A 14235-nucleotide genomic window follows, 5' to 3' on the forward strand; every position below is an offset into this window, starting at 1 on the left:
CTCTAATTTAGAAGCATCAATTGTTGTTTATTTTTAAAAATTTAAATTTTTTTATTATTATTTTATAGTGCAGAGCATAATCTTGTTTATCTTTACAATTTAAAATCTCTTTGAAAAAGTTTTTTTTTGCAATAACGGACCCTGGTTGAAAGAATGTAAGTAATTTTTTCACAATTTCACGAAAAACGGACCTTTTACAAAATGTCTGGACAGACCCCTGCATTATAGCAGAAGTTTCACAGTATGTAACTTCCACATTTCATAAGTTCATTTTAAAAAGTACCACTAATTGCATAAAAACTAGAATAAAATACATTAGTACCCAATGAGCTATGCAAAATAATCTCTGAGGTAGCAGTTTTGGGGGTGTTAAAAGTAGCCTTCTAGTTAGCATTGTTTTAATTTATAAAGAGCATTTGGAGTACTTGCACTTCAAAAATAATGCCTCCCATACCCACACATGTGACTTATAACGTCAACGCCAGCTAATCTTAATCAGCAAAACGGCATATTGAAGTTTAGCTAAGTTTCTTTATATAAGTTGGAATGTTAATTAATTGAATACAAAGCCGTCGAATTATTTGAAATATTATTTTTTCACGTCAACTTCTTTTACTTAGATTTATTATTTGTTTTTGTATTTTATTGTAACCGTTATATATTTTTGTTTTCTGCACCCGGCAAATTCGATGCGTAATTAGTTTGTTAATGTTCCACGTGGTTTCGCGCCTGTCTTTGTGTTAAGTCACTCTGTAAATATAATATGGTGAAATAATTGAAATCTTTGTCAAAGAATTTAGAATGTGTCACTTAAAAGAATTGATACTTGACGGGATTGGTTTACTCGAAGTAGAATGGAAAGAACAGTTGCTAACGTAAACAAATACCACGTTTCAACAACCAATCAGGATCGCGATACCCACACTACGTCACTTGCAGATAACCCATTAATATCTTATAGAAATAATTACTTTTTAATTAAATTAGAATTATACTGGTATTTAACATTCAGGCAATTTAAACTTTTAGTTGAGCTTAGCAAGTGCTCACGTCGGTGTGAATTTCTAATTTCTCTTAATTTCTTCTAACTGTTCCTTTAATAAAAATTTTTTAAAAAATGTATCACGTCGCTTTTAGGTTATTTGGCGCTTATACAGGAAATAAATAATCCACGTTTCTTAAAAGAAATTATAAATTAAGAGTGTCTATATGCAAGGATGATTTTTTTCCTGCTTTTTGCCGGAATTCCATCTTTATTTTTAATAAAATAAAAGAAAATTGCTTTCTTTTTTTTTTCGAGTTTCCGAAAAAGTTTTATTTTTTACGCCTTTTCCTGCTTATGTAAACGTAATTTAAAATTATATTCTAAGGACTTAATATCACGTTTGATTCGTATTCCCGCAATTAAAAATGCATATTACGATTCATGTTCACGTACGTGATTTAAAACTCTCACATCGCGATTCTTATTCTCGCGATTTTAAATATTCAAACAATTTTAAAAAATGATATCGATATTTTATTATGCAAACGTCGATAATGTATGGATATATTCACTTTTTTCTTGCTCAAATTTCAGTTTTATTTTAAGTATAAAACAGTGTTTTACATATAACATTTTAAGATTTCTATTTTCGTTTTTTTTTTCCCGTTTCTTACCAAAGTTATCCCTGCATTTATTTTCGAAAGCAAGTATCTATACAAAAATTTATTGTAAACTGTAGTTAAATATTTTAAATTATTTGAAGAGCAGAAAAGATGAGATTTCTAAGTTCAAATAAATTAGTTGTGAATTCAACTAAATTAACTACAAAAAATATGTCGTGCTTTTATTTCTTGTTAATAAGATTCTATTTGGCGAAATATATAAATTCGCTACACAAATTTAAATTGTTCCCATCTTATCTCGGAAAATAAAAATGCCTCCGAAGAAACGACAAAAATAAACTAAAAACATTGAAAAGTGCTCTTTAAATAATTTCATGAATTTAATGAGGCCGTTGAGCACGAATAAAATGTAATTCAATAATTTATTCCAATATAATAAGATACTTAAAAAAAAGTTGATTTACAAAGTTCAGTTAGCGGAAACAAATTTTAAACATTAAATATATATATTTTTTAATTTTATGTGAAACTTTTTAATGTATTTAATAATATTATTATCTATAAAGTGTCTAAGGGGTTAATCTTGTAAATTAAAATTCTTAGCATCGTGAAATGTTTATTTTAATAAATTTTTTGATAAAGAAATCACTAATTGAAAATGTATTTTGATATTATTATTATAATAATGCAATAAGTGTATTTATTTTTAATATTTTGAAGTGTAAATTGTTTCTAACCATAAACTTAATTCTTGTATATTAATTTTTAAAATAATAGCAATTTCATTTGAATAACACTATCATTCAATTTCATGTAATTCTGGCCCAGCATCCCGAATCTAATCGGGTATTAAATGCTTATAATTGTAAGGTTATTTATTTTCGTTCAAATGTTTTTCTTTTCCGTGCTTTTTGTTCTGATGCTCTTTTTCTTTTTTTTTTTCGTTCACGTCAAGCGTTCGCATTTGGAACTTTCATAAATTGAGATCTGCGAAATTTAATGGCTTAGCAAAATATATTAATGTTAAGATCTTTCTCCGAAATATCTCGATAATTATTTTTTTTTTCGCTAGTAAATGTTCTTGCAGAAAGTTACCCATTTTCGTGGTTTTCTTCCGTTTTTTAATCACAGTTTATTGTCTGGTTTTATATTAATGTAAAAACAATGAATTTAATAATAAATTCTTTTATTTTTATTTCCAACCTGTTACAGAGTGCGTAGTGTTTTTAAAAAGTGCTTAAAGGTGCTTATTTTCGATTTTCGTTTTTTAAAAGCCCTTAAAGGTGCTTTTTTCATTTAGTGTTTTTAAAAAGTGCTTAATTTTCCCTTTTTAAAACTGAGATTTTTCCTTTACTATGTTGATTTTCGCTTCGAATTATGCATAAAGACACAGTTCACATTGTTCTATTCAACGTTTTCACAATTAATTTACCCCAATCTATTTCTGCGCATTGTCAGTCCGTAGCGTATAAAAACGCCACTCGTTTCGCATGATTCAAAATTTCATGATTATGGCGATTAAAACAATAAAACCATCAATCGTCAAAAACTTTCCAACCCTGCCTACTTATGATATTTTTCAAAGTGCTTAAAAATAATTTTTTAGTGCTTGAAAAGTGCTTAAAAGGTGCTTATTTTTTGCTGTATAATTTGGCTACACACCCTGTGTTAGATTAACCCAATTCCAAATTTAATTTGTTATTGATTGCTTTATTATAGACTTTTTTCCAGTTATGTGTAAGCACTGTACATTTTGATGAAAGAAATGACGGGAATCCATTATTAGTTTTTATATGTTCATTATAGATGTTATTTGTTATATAATTTTCTTTTTAAATTGTGTTCTTTAAAAGATGTAGAAAAAATAAATGCGTGCCTCAAAAAAAAAAAAAATACCCTTTATTTTTTTAGGGCACCTCTTTCCCCTCTTTATAAGACCTTGAAAATATGACCTTTTTGTTTATATGGATAACTTCCGCTGTCAGGAAGAGTTTCCCATTCCCCCTCTTTCATTGGTTCATTTTTTTCCCTCTCCTGCTTTTTATGCATGTTCCGCCATCCCCCAAATTTTTACATACCCAGCATCCTAAAATTTCCCTCCTTGGACTTGACAAGCTATTACTAGTTCGGGTAACCTTTCTAGGAAACTATTTAATTTAAAAATTTGTGTTGAGAATTTTGCTAATTTAGAAGTTCTACATTTTCATCTGATCTATGTAAAAATCAATTACAAAAAGTAATTTAGAGTGTTAATGAATTTTTCTTTATTAAATCAATTCGCATTTGAAAAAAACATTTATTAAACTATGATGCTTGCTTTTGTGATGATTTAGTTTTTCGCATTTTTATGAAATAAATTTACGACACACTTACCGGAGCAAATCATAGACACGTGCACTTTTATGAAATAAATAAATTGTATGATAATATGTAAACGTAGAAAATGCTCCACCTAAACTATCATGACTAAAACGACCGATATGATTCCATATGTTAGCATATATTCTTTGCAATTGATAGTAATTAGAAATCTTTTAAACAAGTAATTAATATGCAAAGGAATATTCAGAAATTTTTTGAAAGGAATTTCTGCCAACTCATAAAGAAGCTAAAAAATTTATGGTATGTTGTAATAATGCCTTTTTAAATAGTGATGATTTTGCAAATTATATTGGAATGCACCATTTCATCATTATCACATAAGTGAACTTATACATAAGTAAGAGGCGAAGAGATTGATATATTATTTTTTCTCATATCCTGTAAATTAATCTTCGTATTTTATTAAAGAAAAGAACTAATAAGACTCAATAGTAGTTATTAAATTATATTAAATTTATTCGCAACAGCCCGAATCGTTCCTTAAATTAATATACATCATCAGGGATGAGATTCTTCCGCGGATTCGCGGATTTCCGCTTTTTCTAAGATTTTTCCATTTTTCCCGCTAATTTCCGCTGAAATTTCTTTTTGCACAAGTTAAAATATTTTATGAGGAATTTAATTTTTCGCGGAGTGAAATTATTGAGGTCCTCATTCCTCCCTCTGAAGTTTCTATAAAAATCATTTCCTTGGGATAAAACTGGTTGACCTTTATACAGAGATGAGATTTTTTTCGCTTTTGTCTCTCGAATTTCAGCCTTTTTATCAAAAACTCAAATTCTCTAAAAGTTTCCTTTTTTTTTTAATTTTTATTTATTTAAATATATCCCGTTTTTTTTTTTAAATTCAGTCGTTGAAGTCAAATAATTATATTTATTTACGATTTTCAAAGTAAAACATAAAATTCAAACTACGTCCTAGCTGCTAACCCTTCCGCATGTTTACTTATATTAGCTATTTTCTCCGATTTCACGCACAGAAAATAAGATTTTCCGTATTTTTTATTCGTCGGCGGGATAGCTCGTATTTTCGTAATTTAGACGTCGCTGCTTCTTGTATTCTGGAGTGAAAGCAAACAAAAAAAGCGAAAAAAAATAGAGGTGAATTTGCGGTGAAAATATTTATTTGCTCATTCAATTAATCTTGTAAATTCAGACTCTGCAAATATCTCGATTTTTATTCACGCGATTTTAATATCAATCATCGATTTTTCTTATTTACCTGATTTAAAAGTTGCGCCTAGCAATTCTTACTTACGCTTTTTAAATATCGTACATTATGACTCGTATTTACGAGATTTAAAAATCTAATATCGTGTTTTGTATTTTTGAATTTTTAAAATCGCGATTTTATTATCAAACATCGATTTTCGTATTTACCTGATTTAAAAGTTGAACGTTGCGATTCTTATTCAGGCCATTTAAATATTGTGCATTGCTTCTTGATCTAAAAATTACGCATCATGATTCGTATATTCGCATTTTTTAAACTCGATGTAGAGTTTCATATTCACGTGATTTAAAAGCCTCATATCGGGATTTATAATCACATGGTTTACACGTTTAAAAATCGCACTTTCTTTGTCAAATTTTTGTTTAGATATATATTCTTGGACTTCCTCTTTTTTACTTTCTGACTACTCTCATCTCTGTATACATCTTAAAATGGTGCTTTTTTTTAATACTGTGTTTTATTTTATTTATTATTATTTTTTTAAATCTGAATTTTGCTCTTTTATATGGCCCAAATCTACCCCTGCAGTGATTACAAGTTTTTCTGAAATTAATTCAGTGCCTCCTTTTGGTACAGTGTTGGTATAATTTCGTCAATTTTTATGTGATTTCAATATGATGGCTTTCTTGATTTTATATGTTACCAAGTTTTAATGAAAGAGTATGCGACCGAAGATCGTGGCATTTGTGTACTTAGTTTCTTTCTCATTTTCGGATATTTATTAATTTTTGGTCCCCCCTTTTTTAATTCTCGTATTTCATTTAGACATATTTTGTTGGTTTTTATTTACATTGATTTATAGTCATTTTTTAATGAGGTTTTTACAATTTTCTTTTTATTATCTAACTTTTGTCTTGTTTTTCCACTTATGCTACTCTCCCAAGTTAAAATTTATTTAAATTTTTTTTTTAATAATTACACCTAGGTTTTTCTTAATATACATATTTCTATACAATTTAATGTCACTATTGGAACGGAATAATGTATCAGATTAAAATTCTTGTTTAATTAATAGGAATTTAATTTCAGAAATCTTTAGTCCACAAAGTGTGATAAATAATTTTAAAGATATTTTAGGGATGCTAAAAATATTTCCAAGTTGTGTAGTAGTTGAATTTTTTCCTATCTGGTTATTGAGATGTGTGTGAACTCTGTGATCTCATGCGCAAGTCCAGAGGTTAAGATCACACTCTCACACAAACCCTGTAGTAGAAGAAAAGTTTTATTATATAGGTCAATGGCCGGGTATGTTTGAAACGTAATGAAGCCCAAGTATGTTAATGATGTTCATTTCGCGGGAAAGAATTATGACGGGAAAGTGCTGTTTTCGTTGTGCGTCAACAGAGAAGGGGAAAAAAAGAAACTTTTAAAACCCTCCCTATAGTTCCTTTTTGTTTCCCCATCCCTAAAATATACTGTGCATCCCTATGACACCATTGCTGCAGTAGTTGTAGGATTGTAATGGACTGAGCGGTTGTGAATGAAGCGACGCCAACTCCTCCCTTCCCCCCTCTCGCCTGTTCCATTCCTGATTCGAACATTCCCTCTCTCCACCTAGGCGTTTTCCACACCCATTTTCTCTACTTTTTTTGTTATTTTATTTTTTAGATTTTTGAGCTATGCGTCCTGAATGGACGGTTTGATTTGGCGGGAATGTTTCTCGCTGGAAGGAGGATCGCGCTCTTCGACGTTGGCGGGCTTTTTTTTTTTTAGATACCAAAGTTTAAAATCTCATCTCGATTTCCAAGGGCGTGTTAGCTTTGCCCCGCGTATTTTCTTTCTAAAAACCGTACTAATTCAATTAAAATGTGCTTTTAATTTCATTAGGTATTTTTATTTAATAAACAACGACGCGTTACTGTTTTGAAACTATAAATGTACGTTGGAAGTTTTTTTCTGCACCATCCTAAAATGCGTAAGTTTATTTCTTATTATATTATCCGTTTATTTTTCATTGCTCTTTAAAAAATATTTTTTTATTATTTTATTTTAAGTATTTCTATTTTCTGAATTCTGTTAATATCTCGCTTTCAAGATGGAATTTGGTTGATTTTTTAGAAAAAACTGATTTTTTTTTTTCTGTAGTGTTTCTTATTTTTGTTCCTGCTATTAATTAACAATGGATATTGGTTGAAATTGAATGAATCTGTTCGGTGTTGTTGCATGTATAAGTGAGTCAGGGCGAGTACATACATTCTTCAATAGTGAAGACGACCGGATATTGTCGTTTAGGAAAAAGGCTTAATTGCGATTTCCTCTACGTAGCGAGCCTCCAAGGAGCCACACAGGAAGTGGTCGTTTACATTTGGTGGGATCTCAGTCGCCGTTCGATGCTCCACAAGCAAACGGCACTGCATCGTCGGTGAGTCATTTTTGCTGCCTCCGCAAACATCTGTCTCCCATTCATAATTCATTGCCTAAACCTCCCACTTGCTGTTCGAAGAGTTGGTCTTTGGCTACCATGGTGGTTCAGAGGATGATGGTCTCTAAATTTTCTTCACAGAAGGCGCTAGTGTTTGGCCTCTCTTGGCACTCTGCCAAACTTCATGTTTGAGGGTGAAGAGAGGAAGGGAGTGCGAGGTTTCTATCAGGCCTGGCCTGGCTGGAATAAAAAATTTTGGGGGTTTACAAGGACGCTTACGGCGGATTCTCATCGCTTTTTTTTTGTTTTAACTAGATGTGCTTACAACGTCCGGTTCTTTGGAATGTACTCCTGCAGTGGTAAACTGGGTGAGTCTTCATAAGATCTTTACCTCTGAGAAATGTTTACGTTTGCTATGTTGTGATGTTCTTGCGCATCTTATATAAATTTCACTCTCATATATATGTAAATAAGAGAGAAAAAAAAATCAAAATAGCGCTTATTTTTTGTGGATTAACTCATTTGTTTCCGTAGATATTTGATTGTTTTGATAATCTAATTAGTATGTAAATTTGTAGAGAAAAAAAAACAGGAGTTAAGGTAATTAAAAATTATTAATTATTTATATGAAAAATTCTAATTTATCACCACCTTAAGTTTTAAGTTATGTATCCTAAACTATAAAAAAAAATTTTTTTTTGTTAAATATTTTAATAAAGACTAGTTTTGAATTAATGCACCCCCTCATCCCTCAAATTCTGTCAATGGCTAATCGCTCCATCCCTACTGGGATGATAGATTGTTTTATTTATAATTTTGATTTTTATACTTTTCCTTGAATCATGCTTTTTATTTAATTATAAATTTTTATTGAAGGATTAATTCGACTTTTTTTTAAATATAGAAAGATTTTTTTTTTTCTTTTGCAAAAAAAAATTTATAGTATTTTCAGCTAAAAGCTTTATTTTTGGGGATTAGAGTTAGTTTTCTCTAACTTTTTTCTCACATATTTTTTGATTTTGTTACTAACTTAAAAAAATAATAATTTATGAAACCATGACTTTCATATCCAATGTGAATAAGTTATAATTTGTGTTAATATAATTACGTGACGTAGTTATAATAAAAACTATATTTTTAGATTTCATCAATTTTTAAATAATCAGCGGGTTTATAATCTGACTTTCAAACAGTTTTAAACAACAAAAGTGTAACCCAGACACAATTGTAACTGGATTGATTTTTATGATTCAGAATCAGTTAACCGTGTTCTAAGTGTTAGTGTAGAAATATTTCACGTTTTAAATTTTTTCTCTTACAATTCATATCCTTCTGTCTATTTTTATGAAGACTAATCATGTTTGAACTTCCCAGAAAATATATAATTTTTAATTATCCTAATTTCCTTCAACTCTTTCTATTATTTTTTCTTGCATTTACTTCATTGGTGGTTTATTTCAATATTTTTCTCTTATTGTTGCTTCTTTCGCCCGGAAAATCATTCAAACTTTTATTTCACAGCATCTAATTCAGAATTATGCATAATTTTTAAAGGGATGCATATATATTCATAGAAAGTGTAAATAAAATTTATTCAAGGAAGATGAACAATAAGAATTGGATTATATAAATGCGCTATGTATTGGACCTTATGTTCTTGTTTTGCACCCTTCGCTCAGTATGAAATTTTGTGTTGGGGGCCATTTTAGATTTCAATGGGGGAAAATGCGTTATATTTTTGTTTAAGTAGTTACATAATTGTATTTTTTATCTAATTAGCTTTCATAATTTCTGAGATCATAAACGCGTAAAGTAACATTGAATTTTCGATGGTTCTCGCGAATAATAATTAAGTCATTATTTTTTCAGATTGTTAGTAACCCTCATATTACGAGGTTCATATTTGTGCGAAAATAAGTAAATGATTTAAATATCAAATGCTTATTCTTACAAAAGCAAAAGATGGTACATTTAAAATTCTATTAATTTATGTAACTACTGATTAGTTTTTTTATCTATCGCTTGAAAGAAAATTTTACATAAAAAATTAATAAATAAATAAAAAATTATTATTATTATTTTTTTTTATATATATATAAATTTAACAATTAATGTAATTTTAAATCCTTTTAAGTTGACGGTCGTTTCATCCGTGTGGCGGATTAAATTAATGCGGCGGCTAAATTTTTTTAAATTTTTTATCCTGTTATAATTTGAGGTTTTATTTTGGACTTAAATTGTTAAAAACTGTTTTATAAATATATATTTGTTCAGAAGTCCCGCAAAGAACAGCTTTCTATTGTAAACAAATATTTTGATTACATTTTTTAGTTCATTTTAAATGTTTTCTTGAATAAGTAAAAAATTTTTTCAAGATATGCTTTTTTTTAGAAAAATGATATTGTTCAACTTAATGTATGTCAACCAACGCCTTCTTAAATTTGAATTTTTTACCCTCTGTTTTAAATATTCTGTTCTTCTCTACTCCTTAAACAGGGTTCTGTTAAGAAGAAATTTGGGTCCGTTAACGGACCCTTCACAAAATATCTTTTCTTAAAAACGGACTCTTCACAAACTATTTTAACTTAAAAACGGACCCTTCACAAAATATTTTAACTTAAAAACGGACCCTTCACAAAATGATTTTTCTTTTAATCGGATCCTTCACAAATTTGTTTATTTTCATTATTATTTTGTTAATAGAATAAACCCTTTCCAGGGCAGAAAACAAGAAAGATGGATGTAAACGAATTAAGTTTTTTCTTCGGCAGACGATTTTTCCATTATTGGTCTGAAATTAATATTTTGCGAAATTAATATAGGCTAAATACCAAATATTTTTATGTTGTATCTCTAATTTAGAAGCAGCAATTATTGTTTATTTTTTAAAATTTAAATTTTTCAATTATAATTTTACAGTGTTGAGCATAATCTTGTATGTCTTTACAATTTAAAAACTCCTTGAAAAAGTTTTTCTTTTTTGCAATAACGGACCCTATTTGCACAAATTCATAAAAGCGGACCCTGGTTAAAAGAATGTGAGTAATTTTTTCACAATTTCACGAAAAACAGACCTTTCACAAAATGTCTGGACAGACCCCTGTTAAATTTGTTTAAAATAATTTGTATCTTATATATTCTGGTTGCGTAAATTTAAATAAATATTTTAAAATATAAAGCAAAAAAATAATAATAATTTGAACAAATGATTTATTTAAATCCGCATTGAATATTCAATTATAAGTAAGAGTAATTAATGGTAACTCATATTACAATAATTTTATCTCATACTTTTTTGTAAATTTTATCAGAATACTATTTGCAAGTTTTGATTTAACGTCTTCGTTATTTCTCGGCGTTTTATTTTATTACGGCGTTTTATTCAATAATATTACAGAGCCTACTGTAATAAATATTCTCATAATGTTATTTTGTGCCAAGTTGTACTTATTTAGTTATCAAAAACCGAACAATTACTGGAACGTTCTTTTTTAAACATATTTGATCTCATATCTGAGTGAAGCGAAAAACAGGCGCCATTTAGATCCGGAACTCGAAGTACTGTGTGTGAACTGTGGTTTGCATAAGAAGTGTCTGAAAATACGTTAGCAGTAAATTATTACAGTTAGTATTTCCAAGAAATTCGATTGTTATCAATTTTTAAAATTGAATATAATTCGCATCAAAATTAAATAATTTCATTTTATTACCAATTAATTGTTATACAATATCACTTATAATTGTATTACTTTCCATTACCATTCATTACTTTTTCTGAATTTTATTCAGATTTTAGTATCTTTAATCGATTTTTTTTTCTGGTGCACAAAGATATAATTTTTAAAAATTAGCATTTACTCCTAACATTTTCGTATCTTAAACTAATAATAAATACACATAGAAGAGAAGATTTTAATGCATAAAAATATATCTCTGCATTTTTTATTTTATTTTAATATATCTCTTAATTTTTCTTATTTTCATTTGCAAGGTATGATAAACAAGTTGTGTCGATCTAAACGTTTAAAAGAATATTCAATCCATTTCCATTATATTCTATACCGATTTCCAAGCTGTTAACCCGATGAATTTTGAAAAATCTGAATCAGCATTTTCGTTCGAAAATAAAATTCACACAATTCTTTATTAGTGTATTTTTATTTTTTGAACGGTGAGCATTAAGTATTATTTTATTTTTTGAACGGTGAGCATTAAGTATTATTTTATTTTTTGTAAAATTTACTGTTATAACGATTTTAGTTATCAATCTGTAACATCATAATTTTATGGTTTAATTCTAAAAAGTGACTGAATTTCAATTTAATAACCAAGATAATTTTACTGTCCTCTCTTTGAAGTTCCTGGACTTGTGTAATTAAGAGTAAATAGATATTTATTTTCTTAACTGAACGTAAGTAACCGAAGTCCATGGTTTAGTTGGAAATTTAAAAACAGTGATTATCTCAGTGGTTTCTGGTGAAAGAGGCATATATTTTGAAATTCTGGCCCCCCGTGTCGCCAGACTGAACTCTGTCTACTGGCTGTTCGCGGCATTCTTCAAAAGTGCCGTCAGTCCAACCAAAATGAAGCATTTCTTAACTCCCTTCCCGCCATTCGCTGTAGGTAAGAACGTGAAGGTATTTGCGAAAAATTTGCCCTCCTGAGGGTAAAATATCAGATTAGGTCAGTGGCCTCTCTTGGCTGCTGCCTCTGCTTAGTTACCCATTGGAAAAGATATTCTATTTTCACCAAGTTTTTATCCATCCACACCCAGTATTTGTTTAGCCACAGTGTATTGATTTTGATACTTCTACTCTCGTAGAGGAGAATCTTAATAATCTGCTATTCGTTTCGAACTTGTGATCCAATAATTATTCAGAGAATTAATTAATTCAGAGAATTTTGTTTTGTCACTAAATAGCAGGGAACCGACAGGAAAAGTTGTATTTTGTATACAAAAATCTGAAAAATTTCATCTTAAACATGGAAAATAACCATTCTTCAAATTGTCAATAACAGTAATGAGTTATTGAGAGATTCGATTTAAATAATTCCGACATCTGTTATATTTGTTTATTGTAAAAATTTCTCAATTTCGTGAAAATTTTCTGTGTTTATATCCTTAGACAATGATTTTTTTTTATTTTTAAATTTAATATTTGGCATTACAGATAAAAAAAAAAGTTTTCCGTTGAGGAATTGCATGGTATTGATAAAATATAATCTAGGTTTACATAGAAATTCTTCAGATACCAGAATAAGTCGGAGAATTTTATTTCTAAAATTAAGTAATAAACTTTTTTTTTATTTTTTTAAGTAGTGTAGCCAGTAAAAGTTGAAAAATTTAACTAAGTATATTTAACGTAATTGGTTTTGCATAGTAGATCTGATTCGACTTATCTCTCAAACTGGCGCAACCCCAAAATGGTCAGTTAATCTTGAAACTAAGTGTAATTTAAGTACCAAAGTTTATGTACGTTAAAACAATTTTATTATCATTTTGTTACATTAGTTTTTCTTTTGAGAGTTATTCATTAACTTATCAATTATATTTCGATCTTTTTTTTTTTAAAAGTGCATTATTATACCCTTTATGCTAGTGATTTAAAAATTGACTCCTGCACGTTTAATTCATGATTCTTTTTGTCTTAAATGATATTTTTAAAATCGATCAATTATTAAATCCTTTTCGAGAAGAGTATCTCCTATTTCTAGTAAGCCAATGGTTCATGTTTAGGTTCGATTTTTAAAGGAAGGGCGGGGAAAAATAGCAAAAATACATTACGCAATAATTAAACACATTGCCGTATCGCATATCGAATTCCTTGAAATAGTCTCTCGTCTACGAATTTTATTGTAACTGATATATTTAATAGTTTAGTGTATTTGGAAACTTCGATGCATAATTAGTGTTTATGTTCAACATGGCTTCGTTCCGCCTTTGCCTTAAGTAAGAAATATACAGTGAAAGAACAAAAATCCTTGTGAAAGAATATAGAATGTATCACGTAAAAGAATTGATACTGGCGGTCTTGGCCGACTCAGAACAGAATGTAAAGAACAGTTGCTCATGTAAACAAATGCCACGTTTCAACAACCAATCAGGATCGAGTTACCCACCCTACGTCACGTGCAGGTATCGCATTGTAAAAAAGTTAATGTTGGTAATTGTGAATTTTTTCTCTCCACACAATTCAATTTTTATGTATTTCTTGTATATCAGTTAGAACATAGGTAATGCTGTTGGATTTGGAACTACGTACAGTAATATAGCAATGGCTTACAAGTCCCTTTCTCCCCGGTGTCCTACAAATGGTAGAGCTCCTGTATTATTAAAATTTGATCTTTTTTATCGCTTAAAAAATAATGTGGGAATTTTTCATTTTATTTATCTTCATAATATGATTTGATTTAACCTTATATGAATTTTTTTCTTCATTAAAACTGTATACTTCTAATCATTTTATACTTTAGATGTTTATTAAACGGAAAATAATTTTTTATCTAATTTCTTTATAACGGTTTTTAAACTGATAAATTTTTGTAGAGATTCTGTATTATAGTTAAAAAAAATTTTTTAACTGCATTTTAGTTATAAATATTTTTTTTCTTAGTAACGAAGTCAGTTGACAACTTGATGTTAAATATTT

General features: G+C 28.9%; 1 protein-coding gene across 15 annotated transcripts in view; it reads left to right on the forward strand.

The window, feature by feature from the left end:
* LOC107443261 (serine/threonine-protein phosphatase 4 regulatory subunit 1) overlaps window positions 1–14235 on the forward strand; it is a 122724-nt gene that overhangs the window by 63882 nt on the left and 44607 nt on the right. For 2 of the 15 annotated variants that reach the window (XM_087161066.1, XM_087161061.1), the window contains exons 1-2: window positions 6838–7138; window positions 7901–7953. The exons of 10 other annotated variants lie outside the window; for them this stretch is intronic. The gene's annotated coding sequence lies outside the window, so the exon portion shown is untranslated. Of the gene's footprint in view, window positions 1–6804; window positions 7139–7514; window positions 7954–14235 lie in introns of those variants that run through there. 3 more of the 15 variants (XM_087161065.1, XM_087161060.1, XM_087161064.1) reach the window with 2 other exon arrangements.

This window comes from Parasteatoda tepidariorum, chromosome 4 (assembly GCF_982258835.1).
Source record: "Parasteatoda tepidariorum strain Cologne lab strain chromosome 4, Ptep-v5.0, whole genome shotgun sequence".
Classification (NCBI taxonomy): Eukaryota; Metazoa; Arthropoda; class Arachnida; order Araneae; family Theridiidae; genus Parasteatoda; species Parasteatoda tepidariorum.